Source organism: Balaenoptera acutorostrata, chromosome 19, assembly GCF_949987535.1.
Source record: "Balaenoptera acutorostrata chromosome 19, mBalAcu1.1, whole genome shotgun sequence".
In the NCBI taxonomy this organism is placed as follows: Eukaryota; Metazoa; Chordata; class Mammalia; order Artiodactyla; family Balaenopteridae; genus Balaenoptera; species Balaenoptera acutorostrata.
Window position 1 is genome coordinate 1,839,552 of NC_080082.1, and position 22,711 is coordinate 1,862,262.

Sequence of the window (22,711 nt, forward strand, 5' to 3'; positions counted from 1 at the left end):
TCCACAACAAGAGAAGCCACGATAATGAAAAGCCCGCACACCGCAAGGAAGAGTAGCCCCAGCTTGCCACAACTAGAGAAAGCCCGCGTGCAGCAACGAAGACCCAACACGGCCAAAAATAAAAACAAATTAATTAATTAGTTAATTAATTAAAAAAAAATAACTACTAGAGTTTCCAAAACAACAGCAGCAAAATCTTGGCAAGAAGAGAGACACAGTTTTGCATTTTTACAAATCTCTTTAATGTCAGACTTACTGGAAAACAACTGGGTTCTCATATCTATTACTGCATGAAAAAGAGGGCAGTGCATCTGAACAGCCCGTTCAGATAACTGTGGATATTCCTCTGTAATACAACACCAAACCTCAACAAGGGCTTTATTTCTCCCCAAAGGTGAGCTGCAGTGTGGAATCTAAAACTGTACTGCTGAACTTTTTGTTACTTTATCACTTTAAAATCTGTCTTTAAATGGACATTTACCCGGGTCTGATTTGGTCATTTGGAAAATACTGGTTCAGTGAGTTATGCAGACCTTCCGAATGTTGTTCATTACAGATTATCTAAAGCATCACATTCCTTAACATCAGCACTGATCTCATCAGAAAAGTCCTGGGGACTTCCCTGGCGGTACAGTAGTTAAGACTCAGTGCTTCCACTGCGGGGGCATGGGTTCGATCCCTGCTCAGGGAACTAGGATCCCGCATGCCGTGCGGCGCAGCCAAAAAAGTAAATTAATTAATTAATTTTAAAAAAAGAAAAAGAAAAGTCTTGAAGTATTAGGAAGCTGCCAGGTTCACAGTGGCAGATACAAGCTTTCTGAAATTCCAATTCCACTTGGAAGTACAAATTTTACCACTGGTAATAGTGTTAGCTGCTTTCCTTGCAGTGACAGGCTAACTGTCCATTTAGTAAGAAATGCTGGTAACGTGTCAATTATTCCGTTATGGTGGTCCATGAGAAAAAGCGGCCAGTTCAGCTAGCAACCCAAGTAACTGCAGAAGGGCCCGTCTTCCAGGCAACCTCCCAACTCCAAAACACAGAAGTGCTTTCCACACACTTCCTGTTTTGTTACACAGAGTATTAAAAAGGGGTGTACTCAGGGCTGAGATTTAACAAAAGGAATGATTTTTACTGCTGCATCAAGGACATTCTTAGATGACAATGGCTTTTCTGAATTGCACAGCAGTAAAGAATCCAGCAACAATGGTAGCTCGGGGACTCGGTCCAAATGTCAACAGGCAAAAAGAGGCAAATGACCTCTTGACAATCATGAAAACTATTCTGACCTCAAATACCCACTGGGAATGTCTCAAGGACATCCCTGGGGTGTGTGGACCACGATGGCAACCACTGCCTTCAGGAATTATATCTCTAGAAAGAAAGCATAAGAACCACGTGCACGTTAAAACGAATTTCAGATAATGTCTGCTATAAAACAGAAACCATACAAGCAATTAAAAGCAACTTTTACTTGATTTACCAACTGCCAACGATAAATGTAAATACATTGCAGAGGCCTGCATATATCTCGCAATAAAAGTTCTAGTTTCTACATAGATAATGCCCATATTTTAATTCTTCTCTGGTAGTTCCTAAATTGCTTACACTGTGAAGTATTATTCTGATAACATAAAATACTCAATCTGCCAAAGATGCAGGACTATAATAATGTACGGGGACTGTAGGCTTAAACACCTTAACCTTATTTCTTAGTTCTGTGACAAGCCTTAATGAGTGTCTGTGGACTACTTATACAATTAATATCAATGAACTTATTGCATTTATTCATACATTCTTCAAAAAACAACCCCCGGGTCCTGTGCTAGACACACGCTGAAGGGAGCAGAGCTAGCCCTGCCCACAAGACACTTACTAAGGCAGTAAGTCGGAGAAGTGACACTGGGGGTATCCTGGGATCGACTGCCCGCCAGGGCCGAGGGTGGACGCCGGTGGGGGGCTGCAGCAGCCGCCTGGCCAGGAGGATCAGGGCACGCTGCCCAGAACCGGCGGAGAGCTGAGCAGTCGGAGGAGGAAGGAAGGGGTCAGAGATGCTGGTCTACCGGCCAGACTCTTGAAAAGTCCACGGCATGAAACAAACTGGCAGAGGCTGCGGAGACCTGTCAATGTAGGGAGGTCCAGGGGCGGGACAGGGGAGAGGCAGCTACAAAGAATCCCAGGGGAAACTTGAGTATGGACCGTATCTTCAGTGACACGGAATCACTGCTCCTGTTTGTAGGTGCAGTTATGTAAAACAATGCCCGTGCTCCCAGGACACGAGTGCTCAAGCACTTAGGGGTGAAATGAGGTGACCTCTGCAACTTACTATCAAATGCAGGAAAAAACAGAAACAACGCAATGTGCCAGAACGTCGCCCCGTCGCGCACCCAGATGCAGGGTGTATACCTGTGTGTCCATCGGGCCCCTCTAGGAAGTGCCCCCTAGATTCCAGCGAGGAGGCAGCCAGGATCACGGATTGAGTCAACAAGCTCGGGTGAGCTCGGAGAGCCAGCGCCCTGGAGGAGGACACCGTCCCGGGCACGGCCATGTATGACATAATGGTGGAAAAACAGCCTGTACCATCTCTGCTACGTACCTGCAAATCTCAGGCGATTGCAAAATAACTGTTTTAGAAAAAACAAAAATAATAAAACCCTCCAATCCACTCTGCCGCCCGCCAGCTGCCATCACGCCCCTCCAGAGCCAAACTCCTAGAGCACGTTCTGGAACCCTCGCCCACACCTGTCCGCAAACACCATCCCTTCCCACACCCTTCAGGACCCCAAACAAAACACTGGTTTCCAAACTCACCGTCGGACTGGACAAGAGCCCTGTGAACGATTCCCACCGGCCTCCCCGCTCAGCACTTCTCACTCAGAGCACCCTGGGGTCCTCCTCCTCCCCGGGGTTCACCCCTGGCCCCACCTACGCTGGGCCCTCCAGCGGCACTGGGTCTGAGCCTCACGCCGCGGCACCCGGAGCCCCTTCGGGGAACCAGAGCCCAGAAGCACGTGTCCCGTGGGCGCACGGCAGGCCCTTACAGGGAGTGACACCCACACCCCCAAATCACCACTGCCGCCCGGACCCCTCACCAGTGCTTTCCCTGGTCCAGTATGTCAAACCACACTATGGCCATCTGACAATAAAATCCGCTCCCACACTTCCAAAGCCGAACTCTGCCCCCATCCCTACTCTTTCCCGAGAGCACCGCTCAAGAAGACCCCACCAACCCCCCCAGAAAGAACCCTGCAACTCCTCTTCTAACTCTCTGCTGTCACCCCCAGTATCCGAGCATCACCAGGCCCGGGGGCCCTGCCCGCCTGCTCCTTCCCACCCGACTCCTCTCTTCCTCCTCTCCCACTGCACCTGCGCCGCTGGGCTCTGCTTCCTTGAACCTGTAAACCGGCTTCCCTGTCCCTGCCTCCAGTCCCTGGCGATTAGGCGTCATCTCTGTGTAACCCACCCTAAGGTGGAATCCACGGATCTGTCCCTTCGTCCCTCCCAAAGCCACACATGGTGAGGCGGGAAGCCAATCCCCTCGCATCCATCCTGCAGATGAGTTCCAGGCTCATCCCTCCCAAAGGGCTGTCGTCACAGCGCCCGGCTTGGCATCACATCTAAACTCTATCCGCATTTCAGGCCTCTCCCAATCCGGCTCCTGCCTACCTAGATACGACCTCATTTTACTCACTCACTCAACAAATGCCTTCTAGACCAAGGGTTGGCCCCGTGGACCATTTCCAACCCTCCACCTGTACAGCCCATGAACCAAATCAAAAGAAGAACAGTACTTCCTGACACGAAATTACATTAAACTCAAACGTCAGTGTTCACAAATAAAGTTTTATTGGAACACAGCCGCAACCAGCTGTCTGCACACTGGCTGGGGCTGCTCGGGGGCTGTCACGGCTTGTCCAGTGACTGACAGCCTCACTGTAATGTAAAAAACTCTGCTCTGTGCGCTGGATCATCACGCCACAAACACCCTGCTGGGCACATGGGAGCGACCCGTAAATCCTGAGCGAGTGAATAAAGAAACGACCTTGAGGTTCATGTGCTCTGTAAGCACAGATTCTCCTGAACTAGTCACTGGCCTGGCAGCTCCTTCAATCCTTCAGCTACAGGGACAGAAGAGATCTTGGTTCTAATCATCTTCCCGTTAAAAAAAAAAAAGGTAAAACATGAAACATTTGGAGACTACAGGCAATGCTCTCTCCTACACTTCACTTCACTTGTTGCTGTGTTTTTTACAGTTAACATGGAAAACACTCAGAGACGTGAGGACAAATTAGATGACAGGTCAATTTTTAACCTCTACAGAAGAAAGTTATGTCGCAAAGAGCCACAACACATCATGCTGAATTCAGGGTGAAATTTTAAAATTTTTAAAGTCGTTTTCCCACTGACATGTGCCCATATAAGAAATACTGGCCCTAAAATTATAAGAATTCAAACTCAACATTGCAAACTGTCTAAAACCATCTGATAGAATTTAAAATTGTCAATAAAATATCACTGAATATCAAATAATCTGCCAAACTTACAACACTCTATAGCAACAGAATCTACCACAATTTACTTTCTGAGAAGCGCAGGAGAAAAGTCACCTCCCTGGAGAGAACAAGAGGCTGTCTGAAGCCTGATGACTGCCAAGGGCGGCTGCCGGGCCAGCTGTGTGGAGTTCACACTGGAGGATTCCTCACAGTAGAAACACACATTTATCAAGGGTCCTTGCGTTTCTAACAAGTGTATACTTTACAACCATGCCCAAGCTTTTAACTAGCAAGTTGTACTATTTAAATCACCTCTAAGCTCCTGTCCAGCTCTCAAATTCTAAGATTCTGTGACGTAAGTTTATCACAGACAAAACTCTGACTACATGCAAATTTCTATCAATTAAATCTGCCCCATATAAACTGGTAAGCATAAAAAGATACAGGGCCTGGTGGGTGAAGCTGATGATAATAACAGTAATTATAGGAGCTACCATTCATTGGAGCCTAAACACATATTAGCGTTATTTCACTGAGTCTTCACAACCTTGGATGTAGGCCCATCCCCTCACCATGAATATTTATTAAGGCAATATGAGACCGGAGAGCAGGTGGGGTGGCGGGGGTGGGGGGGGGTAGGCATGGGGAGCAGGGCCCGGTCACTCGGTAACTCACTTGGTGTCGGGCTAACGAACCCCACTGTCATCCATCACCACATGTTCCCTTTGCCTCCCCTGAGAGCAGGGCTGTGCACCCACCCATCCTTCAGCTCCCTCCAGAAACTGAAATCCGTTTATCACTCACCTGCCCCTCCTGTTTATTCCCATGAACTGCAAAGCTTGGGGAGGAGGGTGGTCAGCCGTCCAGGGTAAGGATGCCAGTGTCCTAATCTTTTTCCACCTCGAAATTTTACAGAAACCAAATAATACTAACAACCATGTGCCAAAATGTTAAGGAAAGCTGTAATCCTAGCCAGGAACATAAAAAAAGACGATGAACACCCAGCTTGAGCAGTCATTAAAACAAGTAACGAGGACAGGTGACAGATGCAGGGACCACTCCAGAGGTTTCTGACGCACAACTGACATCAGGCAAACACAGCCCCTCAGAGGCAGGGCCCATAACCAAGGAGAACAAAGTAATCTGACCTACAACAGAAAATGGACAAAAGTGTAGGGAGCCCGTCAAGGACGAGTCGCAGATGCTGGCTGACGCATGCACGGTGCTGGCATGGCTCGGTGGTGGCAGACACAGCCCACGCCACTGTCACCTCAGGGGCCAAGGAGCCAAGTTCACAGTCTCCATTTTACTCAAGATCATAATTCTCAATGTGTAGTTAAAACTTAGTCATGGGGACTTCCCTGGTGGCACAGTGATTAAGAAACCACCTGCCAGTGCAGGGGACACAGGTTCAAGCCCTGGTCCGGGAAGATCCCACATGCCGTGGAGCAACTAAGCCCATGCGCCACAACTACTGAGCCTGCACACCACAACTACTGAGCCCATGTGCCACAACTACTGAAGCCCGCGCTCCTAGAGCCCATGCTCCACAACAAGAGAAGCCACCGCAGTGAGAAGCCCGCGCACCGCAACGAAGAGTAGCCCCCGCTCGCCACAACTAGAGAAAGCCGGCGCACAGCAACGAAGACCCAACGCAGACAAAAATAAAGAAATTAATTAATTAATTTTAAAAAAAAACAAAAAAAGTCATGGAAAACAACACCCTAAAGATTAGAAACTTCACTTAGAACCCCAAAATTACTGGGCCTGATCTAAGACTGATGGAAAGTTCATGCCATTAAAATGTCCATGTAAAGCATGTATTTATAAAGATACTTTAACCTTTTCAAAGCCGCATGCATAGTCAAATGCCTTAATCAGACCAGAATGCCTCCCTCTTACTGCTCCAGAAGCCCAGGAAGCCGGTCTGAAACGTGACGAGGCCTCTGAACTTCAGGCTGCTAATGGGCGAGGAGGCCCAAGCACCGAGAACGCCGTGTGCCGAGGGTCTCACGCATGCTCAGCTGTGCGCCCCACACCACCGCGGCAGGGAAGCCGTGCGTGGCTGCGCTGCACGCAGAGCAGACGCTGCCAAGTCTGCCCCAAAGCCAAGCAGCCACGACACTGGTTTGAGCTGCACAGGTCCACCGATACGCCGATTTTTTTCAATAGTAAATATTTCGGTACTGCACGAGCTGCAGCTGGTTGAACCGAGGATGCAGAACCACGGATACAGAGGGCTGACTACAAGTTCTATTCAGATCTTCCACTACGTGCAGGGTTGGTGCCCCTACCCCCCACATTGTTTAAGGGTCAACTGTACTTTGGTAAATAAATGGGTCCAGCACTGAACAGCAGAAGCCCTTAGAAAATAACCCTTACCCAGCCCAACAGGACTATGTAGATTGGAGAGTGACCTTAAAGAACTTTTTATAAATTTAGCAAATGACACCATGTAAGGTCATACTCATTTCTGACCCACAGCTCTAGCACATCATAATCCCACCGCATCCACACGTGCAACCAATGATCTGGGCAGACTTTAAAAACAGCCCGACATTCTGCCTCTTACCTCTACTGCCAATCTTTCCCTTCCCTCTCCCAAACAGAATAGCAGAGGAAATGATTATACAAAGTGATTGCTGTCAACAATAAATATGCAGACTTTTGATGTCACTAAACTTGTAATTTGTAAGGAGTATGGTGTCTAATTTATGATCATGTCAGTAAGGGCAAATGTTCTTAGGGAAAAATACATCCAAAGTTAATAAAGGAGTCCCCTTTTGTTTTGCTAAAAATGGACGTTATTGGGATAATAAAATCTGAACTAGATCTGATGCTTAGATAACACAGCTGCATCAATGATAGATTCCTAATTTTGAAAACTGTACTGTGGTTATATAAGAGAAGGTCCTTGTTAATAGGAAACAGCCATTTAAGTGTTTAAGGTTAAAGGGACTTCAAACTGTTCAGGAAAAAATAATAGAAAAATATACACACACACAAACACAGAGAGTTGCAGAGAAGAGAAAGGATAAAGCAAATATAAAATATTAGCATCTGAGACTCTAGGATAAGCCTACACCATAATTCTTTGTACTATTCTTGCAACTTCGAAGCCTGAAAAAACCCAAATCCAATTCCTATGAAGAGATGTTGAGGCTATTCTTCCAAAGAACAGCAGTGAGGACGGACAGACGCATTCTCATCTGAAGGTGCTTCGCTGATGCCAATTATACTTCGTGCACATTTTCCCAAAACACACCCTGCAGATCCCGCCAGGCTCCCCAAGTCAGCAGTGAGGAGCACGGCTGCTGGAGGTGGCGCGGCCTGTGGGAAAGCGGCCCAGCGGGAGCGCTCCTCACCACCGGCTCACTCTCGCTGAATTCCCCTGCTTGACTTCTTTCCCCAACTCGCATGAGCACTTGCAGTCTCGAGTCACACACTACGGTCTGAGGGGCAGGTCCAGCCAGCGGTTAGTTTTTGTAGATAAGTTTTATTGGAAAACAGCCACGTCTATTCTGGCTTCTCCAAGGGCAGAGTTGAGTGGTTGGGACAGACCCCCAAAGCCAAAAATGTCTACTCATATAGCCCTTGACACAAAGTTTGTTGACTTCTGCCCTACAGCCGAGCGTTTAACCACATCAGTGGCATCTCCAGACTCTAGAAACGGCCTGGAGACTGAGACAGGGGAAAAAGAAACAGGAACTTTTGTTGAAGGGCAGTGATCGTGGCCTCCTGAGAGGTGCTCCAGGATGGGCTGGCTCTGCCTGCTCCACCTCCTGTTGGCCGGAGTGATTTCTGCTTCAGATTATAGTGGATCCACAGAAATCCCAAAGAGGCAAAGCAGGCTTCCTGAGCCCTTGAATGATCCCTGGAGAACTCGTGAAGCAAGTTGAATTGAGTGTTTTTTGTTTGTTTTGGCTGCACTGGGTATTCGTTGCTACGCGCGGGCATTCTCTAGTTGCAGCGAGCAGGGGCTACTCTTCATTGCGGTGCACGGGCTTCTCATTGTGGTGGCTTCTCTTGTCGTGGAGCACGGGCTCTAGGTGCGTGGGCTTCAGTAGTTGTGGCATGCAGGCTCAGTTGCTGTGGCTCGCGGGCTCTAGCGCGCAGGCTCAGTAGTTGTGGCACACGTGCTTAGTTGCTCCGCAGCATGTGGGATCTTCCCAGACCAGGGCTCGAACCCGTGTCCCCTGCATTGGCAGGCAGATTCTTACCAGGGAAGCCCTGAGTGTTTTATTAACAGCTACGCACAGAGGGAACCCCAGGCAGTACACGTGTGTTTTCATCTTACTGCACCCCTTCAGCTTTCTTTCACCCAACACAGTAGGACTGCATTTTATACAAATCTGAATTATGCAAATTTAAGTTATACAAATGTAAAATAATGTAATAATATTAAACCGTCACTTCACAAAAATCGTGAAATTAGTTGAATCCTGCAAATCTTAAAAATCCACAAAATGTTTAATTTCAAAACTAGAAAGCCAGTTAACTGCAAATTATGTTTGCCCACTGACAGCTGCAGCAATTCTTCACTGGTAAACAGGATGCCCAGCATTCTTTGTCAGATTCAGTCAAAATCATGGGTGGAGTGAATGACTTGGCGTCTCCAGGGAAGCTCCCGGCATAAAAGGCAGCTTAACGCAGCACTCTGCTCCTGAGGCCCACCCCTGGCTCCAGCCCACCAGTTCACAGGACAGGTCCCGTCCTGCCATCCACGTGCCCACGCAAGTGCAGGGCCACTCTTGGTGGTGACAGCTGGAACGGCAGCCTGAGTCATCCCCCCCCACCCAGGAAGATCAAGGTGCCCAGGGGCTCTCACCACACTCAAGGGACACACAGTTCACATGAACAAGGAAATGCCAGCAGCACACGCACCAAGTTTTCACTGCCAGCTTTATCCAAACCCATTGCTACTTTAGAAAGGTTTAACTTTGCTTCAAGTCATTTGATGACTTTACACCTTGAAGAAAAAGGAAAAATCACTAGAGACCAGAAGCAGCATTCTTTGCAGCACAGAACGTAAATCTTTATTACAAAAGGTTTATCGGTACAGGGCTCTGCCCAAAGCCGCTCAGCGCAGTCCCGGCTTCCTGACACCACTCCGCCCGCCCCATCCCTACCTGGGCCCTCCCTGCCAACTCACTTTCTCCTTCAGAGCATTACCTGCGCTCATTTACTCTAAATGCTAACACAGAAGGACTTAGGGCAAGGAAAGGGTAGCCAGCTTCCACAGACACTCCATCCCACCTATCTACCTTTTCAGTGATGTAATAAAACTTATTCTCATCTCTTCACCTTCTCTGGACTTTTCTGGTGGATTTTATTCTTCCATCACTTGTGCCTTGTCAGCAATCCGACCTTATGGGTCACCAGTCATCACCACCACCATCCCCCCTCCCCAGCATGAGGGTCCTTATAAAGACAAAGCAAATCTTACTGTCCACCCCACCACAGAGGCAGATGATCCAAAACATTTAATCAAATCAGACAGTTCTTGGCTATGGGTAGATGTGAAAGATGCAGAGAATTTAATTCAAAATAGGAATCAATTTCACGTGACTTCCACAATGCTTCGGGTGTACTCTCTGCTAGTGGCTTAGGAAGTTAAGGTTTCCATCACGTTTTAATTCAAGAATACCCACAGGTTTCAAGCAATGGCAGGCTCTGGGTGGTCATCCCAAGCTCAGCTTCCTCTTAGACTTAGTCTGCAGCATTATGATGAGGGCGTGCACTGGGGGGGTGACAAGGGGTCAAGAGCGATTCCCCTGCTCCCTGCCCTCTAGAACTGAAGACAGCCCCCTCTCTTCCCAGGAGGCAGGCTGGGCACAGCCCCAGGTAGTGGACAGACAGAGTCAAAGGCAAGGCAGATGGCATAAAATGAGATCATTAGCTAAAGCTCTCGTTTTTAACTGGTTTCACAACCTACACAAAAGTGAGAAACCTAAGGGTTAAGTATTTTTAAAACTACTCAGAAAGGCAGGGATGATGCTAGGATTCTAAATCTTCTGTGAGGAGTTAAATGAGCTCCAGGTACTATCCTGGAACAACAAAACAAGTGTAACTTTTTAAGAGCAAATTTCAACCATGTGATGCCGCCCCCCACCCCCTGCAGCAGCTCTCAAATTTGCCAAAAATGAACATTTCAGAATGGTTCAGGGCAATTCCAGTGAACAATTCATTATGCGATTGTTTTTATGACCATCATATATGTGAAGTCAGAGAACACAATAACGACCTTTATTTCCCTCTCGTAAAGGGAGGACTTTTTACAGCTTTTTCTAAGACATTCTCGATGAGAACTTTAATACATATTTTCCCCAGAAGTCTTTTCTTCAAAATGAGAAAATGCTTATTTTTTTCCAGGTTTAAATAGCTAAAGTGGTAAAGTTACATGGACATTTTAAAGTCAGTCTGGCATTGTCATGTAATATGTATACTTAACTGCACAGCTAAAGTTTTCACAATTTATAGTGTAGATGAAGGTCATAAAGAAAAACTAAGGCTAGTCAGCTGTAAGTGGTGTTATCAATAAGCCATTTACGCAAACTCACCTAGACCCTGTGCCAGGGATACCCATTTACCAATCCACCAAACAAGGCTTGTGGTTCTTTATCTCTTTTCTCCTTGTCAACCATCTAGCACAGGAAGTTTCTTCAGCAAAGTGCATATGCTACACCTGGCAGTCCTTTAAAGTGCAAATTCTGAATCTTCCCCTATCTTTCAACACCTGGGGTACTTCTGAGGCGCACTAGTCAAGATTTTGGCACATGTGCCTCAACTTGGGTTTCGTCATGGTTAGACTTTGGGTATGCATTTCTGTCTCAGTGCGTATCAAGAAACAGGATATCATTATGTCTTATTACTGGTGATGCTGAGATGCTATCTGCCAGGTTTTTCCACTGTGAAGTTACTATTTTTCCTCTGTAATTTATAAACATCTTGGGAGAGATACTTTGGGGCTGTGTAAATATCACAGATTGGAAGAGACTTAAGGAGACATGACAACTAAATGCAGAGAGGGATCCTGGATTAGCTCCTGAAACAGAAAAAAGACATTAGTGGAAAACTGATGAAGTTCAGCAAGGTCTGCAGTTCAATTAACAGTACTGTGACGATGTTAATTTTCTGATTTTTATAAGAATATTTGATAATCTAAGACATCAGCATTAAAGGAAGTGGGTGACGGGCATAGGGAAGCTCTCTAAACTATTTTTGCAATTTTTCTTTAAGTCTAAAGTTCCTTCAAAAGGAAAAGTTTACTGGAACCTCCCTGGTGGCACAGTGGTTAAGAATCCACCTGCCAATGCAGGGGACACGGGTTCGATCCCTGGTCCGGGAAAATCCCACATGCCACGGAGCAACTAAGCCCGTGCGCCACAACTATTGAGCCTGTGCTCTAGAGCCCACGAGCCACAACTACTGAGCCTGCGCACCACAACTACTGAAGCCCGTGCGCCTAGAACCCGTGATCCACCAAAGGAGAAGCCACCGCAATGAGAAGCCCACGCACTGCAACGAAGAGCAGCCCCCGCTCGCCTCAACTAGAGAAAGCCCACGCACAGCAACGAAGACCCAAAGCAGCCAAAAATAAACAAATAACAAATAAAACAATTTTTTTAAAAAGGAAAAGTTTACAAAGCTCCAGATTCGGATTCCGTATGTTGGACAGGGCCTGAGAGTCTGCTTTTCTCTCAAAAGCCCAGTGATGGTGACGCTTGTGGTCCTTGCTGTGGACCACTCCACTAGCAAGGCCCTGGAAAACACAACTGATGTATTTCACTACTCAAAACTTTCAAAGGACAATCAAGCAAAATGCATGAAGATTACACTTTGAGCACTGTAATCACTGCTTACCTAGAGGTGATCCTTAAACTTTGGCCCAGTGACACAGAGAGCAGCTCACTGCAGAGTCTAAAATCACACTCTTTGCTCTAACACTGTCTGTGCCTGGCCTTCCCCAGACGAGCCTGGCACCCTGCAAGGTTGCGGAGCCAGAACGGCCAGCAGGAACGCACACCACCCGCCCACAACTGCAACGCGGAGGCGGCCATGGGGGCCGTGATCTGGCCATCCATCCCACTGCTGGTGGGCAACCATCACCAAGGCCACTGGGAGGCAGGAGAGCAGAGCAATGAGAACAGACTCTGGACTACCTACTCACAGAAAGCGACTGGCCCCACAGGTGAGCTCTGCTCATCCCATTAAAATGACTTTTAATATCGTATAATAAACCCACAAGAAAGAATATAAGACAATAAGCAAGAGATTTTGCAAATTTCTGGCAGACCAAGAGAATTTAATGGGGGGAAAAGGAAATAGCAATCTGGAGCACACAGGAGTGGATACAACCAAAGGAGGGCTCTAAGCCTGTGGAAGGCGAGGACCCCATACCCAGGCTCCTCAGTCGAGGGCGAGGGCTGTGGCCGCCCATAGAAGTCAGATCCCTATACAGAAGAGCTGCACTACGGCCCTCCCTACACCAAGGGGAGCAGCCCCAAATCAAAGGGGTCTTCCTTACGCTGAAAGGCCCAGAGAAAATCTGCCTTCTGGCATTTGAGGTCCCAGCACAATAAAAAGTTCCCAAACACCCGAAGGGAAACCCACACATTTGCAAAATCAGCCCCACAGGGGACTTCCCTGGCGTTCCAGTGGTTAGGACCCCACGCTTTTACGACAGTGGGCCCAGGGTTCAGTCCCTGGTTGGGGAACTAAGATCCCTCAGGCCGTGCGAATGTGGCCCAAAAAAAAAAAAAAAAAATCAGCCCCACAGACTCAGATTTCTCTGCCTGCTTCCTCTTGCCTTAGACAACAATTACCAATATTTGAAGAGTATTTGCCATACAAAGTAAGAAGCCAATCTTTTTAAAAAGAAGAAAACAACAAGTGGCACTCAAGGAAACAAGAAATCAGAGAACAAGGGAAGTGAAAAAATCCTTAACAGCATCCTCAAAGTCAAGGAGATAATGCATTCATCAGACAATACGTTATTACGAAAAAAAGAACAAGTAAGCCCTTAGAACTTAAAACGTTGTAGAAATAAAAATTTTTAAATAGGACTGGAAGATAAATGGAAGCCCTATCCCAGAAACAAGAATAAAACGACACAGGAAGAGGATAAAGACAGGAGATTCAGAGAGTTAATCCAAGATGTCCGTCATCAAACTAACAGGAACTCCTAAAACAGAAGCATAAAAGGAGACCAGAAGAAATTCTCAAATGACACAAGAGAATTTCAAATTCCAGAGCTGAAAGACACGTCCCCAAAGTCAAAGAGCATTCATGGTGGGACTCGACATTGTTTTGGCATTCTAGAAATGGCTGAACACCACAGAGGATCCTCACGAGTTACTCAAAAGGAATAAGGCTCCTTGGCGGAAAGTTTTCATTGAAATAAAGAAAGCCAAGGTTAAAACATGAGACCTGAACAAACTCAGATGTAGAGTAAAAGAAAACATCAGGATGATACCTGGGCTGGTCTAAAGAGTCATCAGTCCAGATGAGAAAAAGGACAGAGGGCTGGGGAAGGGGAAGGTCGGAGAGATCCAACACCATCCTTGAGAATTTAAAACGAGGTAAAGAATCAATGGGAACAGAAAGTGCAAAGAAAAAGAAAGGCCATCACAAACAATAGGAAAAAAAAAAGCTGTATAGAGGGGAAATGTATTAGCTGGCTGTGAAGCAATATTTGCTCAGCAGGGATAGAACAGGTGAGATAAGATATGAAAAACTAACTCATCCTATCATACCAGCAAGTCAAGAATGTATAAAATCAATACAATGCCAGCTTATTATTTAGAGCCACGGAGAACTTCCTCAAGAAACAACAAAAAGATATCAAAGAATTTGAGGAGTGGAACTGAGAAGTGGGGCAGGGGGCTGTTGCTTCTCACCTTAAGTTTTCAACTGACGTTTTACTGGGTACGATTCTTTATTAAAATATCAAGTATGTGTGCAGCTTTTTAAGAACACGGACTTCAGACAGATCGCGTTCAAACCTGGCTGTGTGTCCCGGGCAAGCCCCTTACTCTCCGTGAGCCTCGGTCACCTCCCTGTCCACCTGACTGGACCGCCGTGATGAGAAACGCTGCAAACGCTCGGCAGGCCCGGCCGCAGCACAGGACCCACACATGGCAGTCGTTTGCTAAAAATCAACGCCAGTGGTGACAGAATCCCACGTCCCACAAACACACACTTATTTTAATTGCCAGACAAAGGAGAACTGGAGCTGAATCCACGGAGTTAAGGTTACGGGCGGTTCAGGCGTTCCGAGCACCGAGTAGTGGTCCCCACGGCCGTCCCCCTCACTCGGGCCCGCCCCGCGTGAACCTGCCGCCTCCCGCACTTCCGCTCCGCAGCCGCTGTCCCCGCGCCCGCAGCCTCCGGCTTCCCGGGGCCTCTCGGCCCGGAGGGGCTGCACCGCAGCAGCAGCAGCGCGACCCCGCCCCGCGGCCGGACGCCGCTTGTGAGGGGCAGGTCCCGGAGGGGAGGCCCGCGCCGGCGGGGCGGGGGGAGGGGCGGCCGGAGCCGGGCGCTGAGGTGCGGCTGGCCGGCGGCTGACAGGGCTGACGCGGGGGCGCCCAGGGCGGCGGGCCGTCGGGGCCGGTCCCCGCGTCGGGGGGGCGGGGGCGGCGGCGCGGGCGCGGCGGCCGGAGGAGGGCGCAGGGAGGAGGGAGGAGGGGAGATCTCGCTCTCGCTCTCGCTCTCGCCCCGCGGGAAGGGGGAGGTGGAGACGCGACCGGCTGCGGGAGCTGCAATTACCGTGTGGGCTGCGGAATTCTCGTGGTGTTTGTCGAGGAGATGCGATAATGGCGTCCGTCCTCGCGAGAGAAGCCGCCGCTCTGCGCAGGCGCTGCGAATCCCTACCCGCCGCCCTCCGCCTTGCACCGTCTGCGCAGGCTCCCTGGGCGGGCGCGCCGGCCGAGGGGCGGGGCACAGGGGAGGGGCCTGCCGCTCGGGGCCTCCCGCGCGCCCTTCGCTGGCGCTGGTGACCGCCGGGCATGCGCACGCGTCCTGCTCCCGCGCCACAGTTTAAGCCCCTAGGCTTCTTTCTTCCCGCGTCGCGCGCTCGGGCTCCTCGCTAGCCCCTGAGAAGTCGCATCGCTGGACCGTTGGAGGAATTTGCATTTTCTTTGAGGCCTAATGAATACGAATTAGCTCCCCGACGACTACATATCCCGGAGGGCCCTGCGCGAGCTTCGAGCAGTGCATTCTGGGACTCGTGGTTCCTGCGTCTGCAGCAAGCCTGCCGGTACTTGTGGTCCCTCCGCCCTCCGGTCGCCCGACTGCGCCCTTGCATGGAATGGTGGGACTTGTAGTTCAGATGCCGCGGTCGGCTGCTCCCGGCGAGGCTCCAGCTACTGCTCTGGCCGTGTTCCCCCGAGTAACAGCGGGTGCTCAGGGGTCCCTAGGGCCGTCACAGGCTCGAGGGCACAGTCCTGGAAAAATATATATTAATTACACGTGATGTATATTTTATATGTAATTGATGTTAGTTATGTATCGTGTATAATATAGGGACTATTATATATGAAAAACATAGTATGAATTTGGCTGTATTTATAGAGCATAAAAGTGCGTTTGTGGGTACTCGTAGGAAAAAAATTTCCAAACTATAGCCAGTTCCCAGAAATGTTATTCCTGCTTACTGGTATTGCTGGGATTACCACTGCTTTTTCATTTTTCTTCTTTATACTCGCCTCTGTTTTCTGAGTTGTTTACAACGAGCTAAAATTCATTTGATCCTCCAAACACGAAACGGTGGACCTATTTTCATTCGGAAAGGAAAACGCTGTACCGTTAGTTTCCTGCCCACTTCTCTTTCGCCAATAATAACACCATACTCAGGGCAGTAACCAGCTGTGCGGCCTTGGGTAACCTTGTTGCGTTAGGGGCTCTTCAAGAAATAGCCCTCGGGGGTCTCCTGAGACTGGTCACTGGATTCCTCTGCAGGAAAAGTGCCCTAAAGAAATTCCAAAGAACCACAAAAGGTCAGCGCTGGGAAGATCCTGATAATGAAATGAGATCTGTCCTGTTCAGAGGTGAGGAAGAGTTCAAAGAGATTGGAAACATTGCTCAGCAAGGTTACATAGCTGGGAAGAGATGAAAGCGGGGTCTGGAAGCCAAAGCACCTGGGTCTGGAGTCCAGAGTCCGTTTGCAGTGGGAAAAGGGTTTCTGAAGCCAGCCACAAAAGTCCCGGGAGAGCCGTGCTTTCTAGCCCCACCTCTGTCTCAATTACAACCAGTCTGAACACATAACTCTAAAATTCTTGACAAGGGTTCATGAATATCTGACTAGAAAGCAGATGAACGTAGGGTGATATTTTTCATACTATTTCAGAATATCACCAAGTCCTCATCTGCAGCTCCCTTCCAGGCATGGGTTTGCCTGCTCCTTCCTTTCCAGGCCACTGCTAAGTCATCCGAAGTCATTTTTAAGCTGATCAAAATGACAGTTGTGCTTAGGCTGGAGTGCTTGACTTCTCTTTTCTGTTTTTGATGTTTCAGGTTTATTTACTTTTCCCTTTGCTGCCCAGGAAGCTCAAATAGACGAAGGTGTGCCGTATTGACAGCTGATTAACCATGGTTTACAAAAAATTAAATAGCTAGAAATTAGCGAAGACAACTGCCTACCAATGAAAGTTGACTTCCCTACCACAGGGGACTCTTCTCCTTGCCATCAGTCCTTACAAGAATCCAATCCAGGGAATTCCCCGGTGGTCCAGTGGTTAGGACTCCACACTCTCACTGCTGAGGGCCAGGGTTCAATCCCTGGTCGGGGAACTAAGATCCCACGAGCCACACAGCGCAGCCAAAAATATATATATATATAAAGAATCCAATCCAAGTTCCTGGAGTTAACTAGGCTGAAGTCACATCACTGGGGGCTTTATGGAAAGAGACGGGGGTGCATGCTGGCCTGGATGGTACCAGACACGGGGGACCACGTGGATGTGCGTGCGCCAGGCGTTTGCAAAGATCTCCAAGGCCCCTTCTTCAAAACCGTGCAGAGCCCACTTCAGGCACACCCTGGAATCCTTAGAAGGTCCTGTTCCTGAAGATGCACCAGCATGGAGAACAGTGAGTTATTTGTGAAGCCCTCAGTTGCCCAGGAAAAGCCTAGAAAACAGTATAACTCCATAGACCAGGGCTGTGAGAGCAGGCCTGACGTGGGCTTGGAGTCCAAGCTCCCTGTGGCAAGTTGGCCGTCTCCTCTGGGAACTGGCGTTTCAGACTCAGAGCTCATGAGGATATCGGGGGGATTCGATGAAGCAGAGTTTGTAAAGGATTTAGCGGAGGGTCTAACTCAGGAAATGATCATATTACCGTGTGTTGAATTACCTTGCCTTGGCCAGGCACATCTTATAATCCCTTTTCATTGTGAAGAACATGAATTTCAGAGAGGTTAAGCAACGCACGCAGGGTCACACAGCCATGGCAGTGCTAGAGCTTTGAGGAGGAAGGTCGTGCGCTATGGTGGGAAAGGTACTTAGGATGTGGGATATGCGGGTCCTTGTTGGCCAGGGGACAAGTTTTCTTTCCATCCTAAAATAACGGGAAGCTTTTACAAGGTGTGGGGCAAGGGTGGATATGATGAGATTTGCATTTTCAAAACTCACTCTGGCGGGAGTGTTGGAAAATGAGTTGCGGATGGGGAGGAGGGGTCCTGAGTGGACTTGGGGAGAGCAGTTGAGGCTGTGGTAGGGGTTCAGGCAAGAGACGGTGGAGACCTGAACCAGGGTGGTCACAGTGGAGACGGAGAGGCGGGGGGACCAAATCAGGAGATTCCAAGGGGTGACATCAATGGGACAGGAGCACAAATCCGATCCTGGGACAGGGGTGAGGGAGGGGGGCCTCCGGATGCCTCCTGGGCCTGCAGATGTGAGACTGGGTGGACGGATATGCTGTTCCCTGAGCCTGCACTGAACAGTGCCTCTTTGTGCCTGGTCCCCCCAGGGGACCTCTCATGTAGCTCCTCCCCCATCCCAGACACCTGGAAGAGACCTGGTTTGGGGGTGAACTGGAGTCCTGGGGACAGAGCTCAGAGGATGATTCAGGGGGAGTGGGAAGGCGCAGGAGCCAGCCCCCCCTGTAGCCCCACCGCTGCTGGCGGGGATTCCACCCAGGCCAGGGCAGACCACTGCCACGCGTTCTGGGCCATCGAGAATTTTAAGGAAGTGCCATCAGTAAAAATTCACCTAGTGTAGAATTAACCATTAACCATTTTAAGGTGCACAATTCAGGGGCACCAGGTGCATTCACGATGTTGTGCAACCAGCACTGCCTCGGTCCCAAACGTTTTCATCACCCTTTACCCGTCATTGCCCTTCCTTCCTCCCCCCTCCCCCCAGCTCCTGGCAACTGTCTGTCTGCATATGTGCCTGTTCTGAACATTTCATTTCGCATCCATGGCCTCACACGATATGTGGCCTTTTGTGACTGGCTTCCTCCCCTTAGCTTGATGTGTTTTCAAGGTTTATCCATGTTGTAGCGTGTGTCAGCATTTTGCTCCTTTTTTTTTTTTAATTACTAAATTTTATTTTTTAGACAAGTTTTCAGTTCACAGCAAAATTGAGCAAAAAAGTATAGATTTCCCACATACCCTCTGGCACCTCCCCAGCTTACCCCGCATCAACATCACCTCTCGACCCAGAGTGGTGCATTTGTTACAACCGATGACCCTGCACTGACACGCCACCATCACCCCGGTCCAAGGTCTACATTAGGACTCACTCTTGGTGTTGAACATTCTGTGGGTTTGGACAAATGTGTAATGACGTGTATGCACCTTTATAGTCTCCTGCAGAGTAGTTTCACTGCCCTAAAAATCCTGCGCTCCACCTGGCCACCCCTCCTCCCCCCAACCCCTGGCCACCACTGATCTTTTCACTGTCTCCATAGTTTTGCCTTTTCCAGAATGTCACAGACTTGGAATCATACAGTCTGTAGCCTTTTCAGATTGGCTTCTGTCACTTAGCCATATGCATTTAAGATTCCTCCGTGTCTTTTCATGGCTCAACGGATCATTTCTTTTAAATACTGAATAATATTCCACTGCCTGGATGTTTATTTCACAGTTTATTCATCCCTTCACCTACTGAAGGGCATCTTGGTTGCTTCCAAGTTTCAGCAGTTATGAATAAAGCTGCTGTAAACACCCATGTGCAGGTTAGTATGTGGACATAAGTTTTCAACCCCTTTGAGTAAATACCAAGGGGCCCAACTGCTAGCTCATATGATAAGAGGATGGTTAGTTCTGTAAGAAACTGCCCAACCGTCTTCCAACGTGGCTGCACCACTTCGCATTCTGACCAGCAATGAATGAGAGTTCCTGTTTCCTCACGCCCTCGCCAGCGTTTGGTGTCGTCAGTTTCTGGATTTGGGCCATTCTAATAGGTGTGTAGTGGTATCGCATTGTTGTCTCATCGTTCCCTGATGACACAGGAAGTGGAGCATCTTTGCAGACGCTTGTTTGCCGTCTGTCTGTCTTCCTTGGTGAGGGGTCTGTTCAGGTCTTTGGCCCGTTTTTAAATCATGTTGTTTGTTTTCTTAGTGTTGAGTTTAAGGGTTGTTTGTATATTTTGGATAACAGTTCTTTATCCGGTGTGTCTTTTGCAAATATTTTCTCCTTCTATGACTTGTCTTCTCCTTTTCTTGACAGTGTTTTTCACAGAGTAAAAGTTTTCAATTTTATTGAAGTCCTGTTTATCAATTATTTCTTTCATGGATCATGTCTTTGATGTTGTATCTAAAAAGTCATTGGCAAGCCAAAGGTCATCTAGGTTTTCTCCTATGTTGTCTTCTAGGAATTTTACAGTTTTGAATTTGCATTTAGGTCTGTGGTCCATTTTGAGTTAATTTTTTTTTTTTAAAGCTACTGTTACCTACTTTATTTATTTATTTATTTATTTATTTATTTATTTATTTATGGCTGTGTTGGGTCTTCGTTTCTGTGCGAGGGCCTTCTCTAGTTGCGGCAAGCGGGGGCCACTCTTCATCGCGGTGCACGGACCTCTCACTATCGCGGCCTCTCTTGTTGTGGAGCACAGGCTCCAGACGCACAGGCTCAGTATTTGTGGCTCACGGGCCTAGTTGCTCTGCGGCATGTGGGATCTTCCCAGACCAGGGCTCGAACCCGTGTCCCCTGCATTAGCAGGCAGATTCTCAACCACTGGCCACCAGGGAAGCCCCTTGAGTTAATTTTTATGACAGGTATAAGGTCTGTGTCTAGACTGACTTTTTTTTTCATGTAGACATCCAGTTGTTCCATCACCATTTGAGCACTGCCTCTGCCACTTCCTAGCAAGGGGACTTAGTCATGTCACTGCTCTCAGCTTTGGTTACATCGTCTGTAAGATGGAAACTAAGGTAGGACCCTTTGGAATACAGAAAAAAAAAATTAAATGAACTTAATAAAAGGAACTTACTGATTCACATAAGTGAAAAGTTTGGAAGTGGACTTAAGGGTATAGGAAAAGGAATTGCTTGGCTGAAGCAGTGTCATTTTCTCTGCATGTGTCTGTGTCTGTCTCTTTCTGTCTCTGTCTCTCCCTCCCCACCCTTCCCATCTCTGGGCTCAATTTCCTCTCCATTCTTGGGCAGGATCTCAAAAAGTGTTCCCAGCAACTGCAAATAGTGCATATGTGAGCAGTTTCGTAATCCCCAGGGAGAGTCAGTGCTTCTCTCCCTGTAACCGCAGCAATTCCCAGGGCTAACACTGGCCAGCTCAGGTTCCCAGTGAACCACTTTCCCTCCAATTGGCCAAGCCTCAGGTACATGGTGGGGGAGGGGGGGGCGGTCGGCTGGTTGGGGAGAGGGAGTGTCCCAGGGAAAACTCAGGTGCCGTTACCAAAGGAGAGGGACCAGGCGTGGGGCAGACATCACAGCATTTGCCCCAACACAAGCCTCCCTGGGCTCTTGTGAGACCCAGAGGAGCATCGGAGCGTGAGCTGTGACGTTGACACTGGCATTTGTCTAGCGGAGCAGAGGCTCTTTTCTCCCAGCAGCTGTTGAGTCACACTTCCCAGAAAAAGAGGCTGAGTGCGTCTCAGGGCAGGAGGAGGAACCGATTCCCTTGGGCTCCCAGGCAGCCCTGATTCATTGCTTTTCATTTGTCCCAGGACGCAGTGCAGTGAACCCAGGCAGGTGATGACCGTCAGGACAGCACTGCTGGTTTGACGTCCATGTAAAGACAAAATTTCAGCTACAAAGCATCCCCTCAGGCTCTTCAGATCGGGAATCAGCAGATCCATAAAATCAATAAAAGTGTATGCCGAAAATCATGGTATAAAAAATCCAGTGGAGAAGCCAAAGAAATTACTGTGAATAACACATGTAGAAACTTCCGTGCGTTTTCAAGATTTTTGCCCAATGTGAGTTTTTCTTTCTTTCTTTCTTTCCTTCTTTCCTCCTTTCTTTCTTTTTCTTTCTTTTTTTTTTTTTTTACTAGAATAGAATTTTTTTATGAATAGCGTATGTATCTTTTGGGATCTTAAAGTACTTTGGAGAGCATTTGGTTGCATTTAGGAGTGAATTTGAATTTCTATCATATAAGAATAAAGCACTGGGAGTTCCCTGGTGGTCCAGTGGTTAAGACTCCGCACTCCCACTGCAGGGGGCGCGGGTTCGATCGATCCCTGGTCCGGGGACTAAGATCCCACATGCTGTGTGGTGCAGCCAAAAAGAAAATAGAAAGAAAAAAAGAAGAAGAAAGCATTATTTGAAAAGAGTAATGCCAAGAAATTTGAAGGATCTTATAGAAAGGTGGGCTCCAAACTTTTTTGATCACACACTCATTTCAGCAAAAAGATTTTGGGTCTGCCCCTCCAACGCATGTGTATTTATGTATGAATTAGATCCATGTATCAGATACTAATGTACTGTGTACTCTATGAAACATGTGAAAAATAGAAATTATAAAAGGTGAGAGAGGAAATAAAAATAGAAATTCCAGTCTTTTCTTCCTGCCCTTTGACGGATGTGACTGGGGAGGCCTAGCAAGTCCAAAATCTGATGGGGTGGGTCAGCGAGCTGGGGACCCAGGAGAGTGGTTCGGGGCCCAAAGGCAGAATGCCTGCTTGCCCAGGGGGAATCAGTCTTTGTTCTGTTAAAGCTTTCAACTGATTGGACGAGGACCATGCATTACGGCAGGTAATCTACTTTACTCAGAGTCCACCGATTTCCGTGTTAATCACATTCAAAAAAAAGCACCTAT

General features: G+C 48.2%; 1 protein-coding gene and 1 long non-coding RNA gene across 8 annotated transcripts in view; one reads left to right on the forward strand and one right to left on the reverse strand.

Moving 5' to 3' along the window:
- Positions 1-15,496, reverse strand: part of BANP (BTG3 associated nuclear protein) — a 102,328-nt gene extending 86,832 nt beyond the window's left edge. For 5 of the 7 annotated variants that reach the window (XM_057534474.1, XM_057534479.1, XM_057534478.1 and 2 more), the window contains exon 1: positions 15,259-15,496. The gene's annotated coding sequence lies outside the window, so the exon portion shown is untranslated. Of the gene's footprint in view, positions 1-14,390; positions 14,664-14,692; positions 14,774-15,258 lie in introns of those variants that run through there. The other 2 variants (XM_057534475.1, XM_057534476.1) reach the window with 2 other exon arrangements.
- A 13-nt stretch (positions 15,497-15,509) lies between these two features.
- LOC130705735 (uncharacterized) lies at positions 15,510-22,423 on the forward strand. The gene is made up of 3 exons (XR_009006115.1): positions 15,510-16,538; positions 17,005-17,577; positions 21,618-22,423. It is a non-coding gene; the product is annotated as an uncharacterized LOC130705735 (long non-coding RNA).
- The last annotated feature ends 288 nt before the right edge of the window (positions 22,424-22,711 follow it).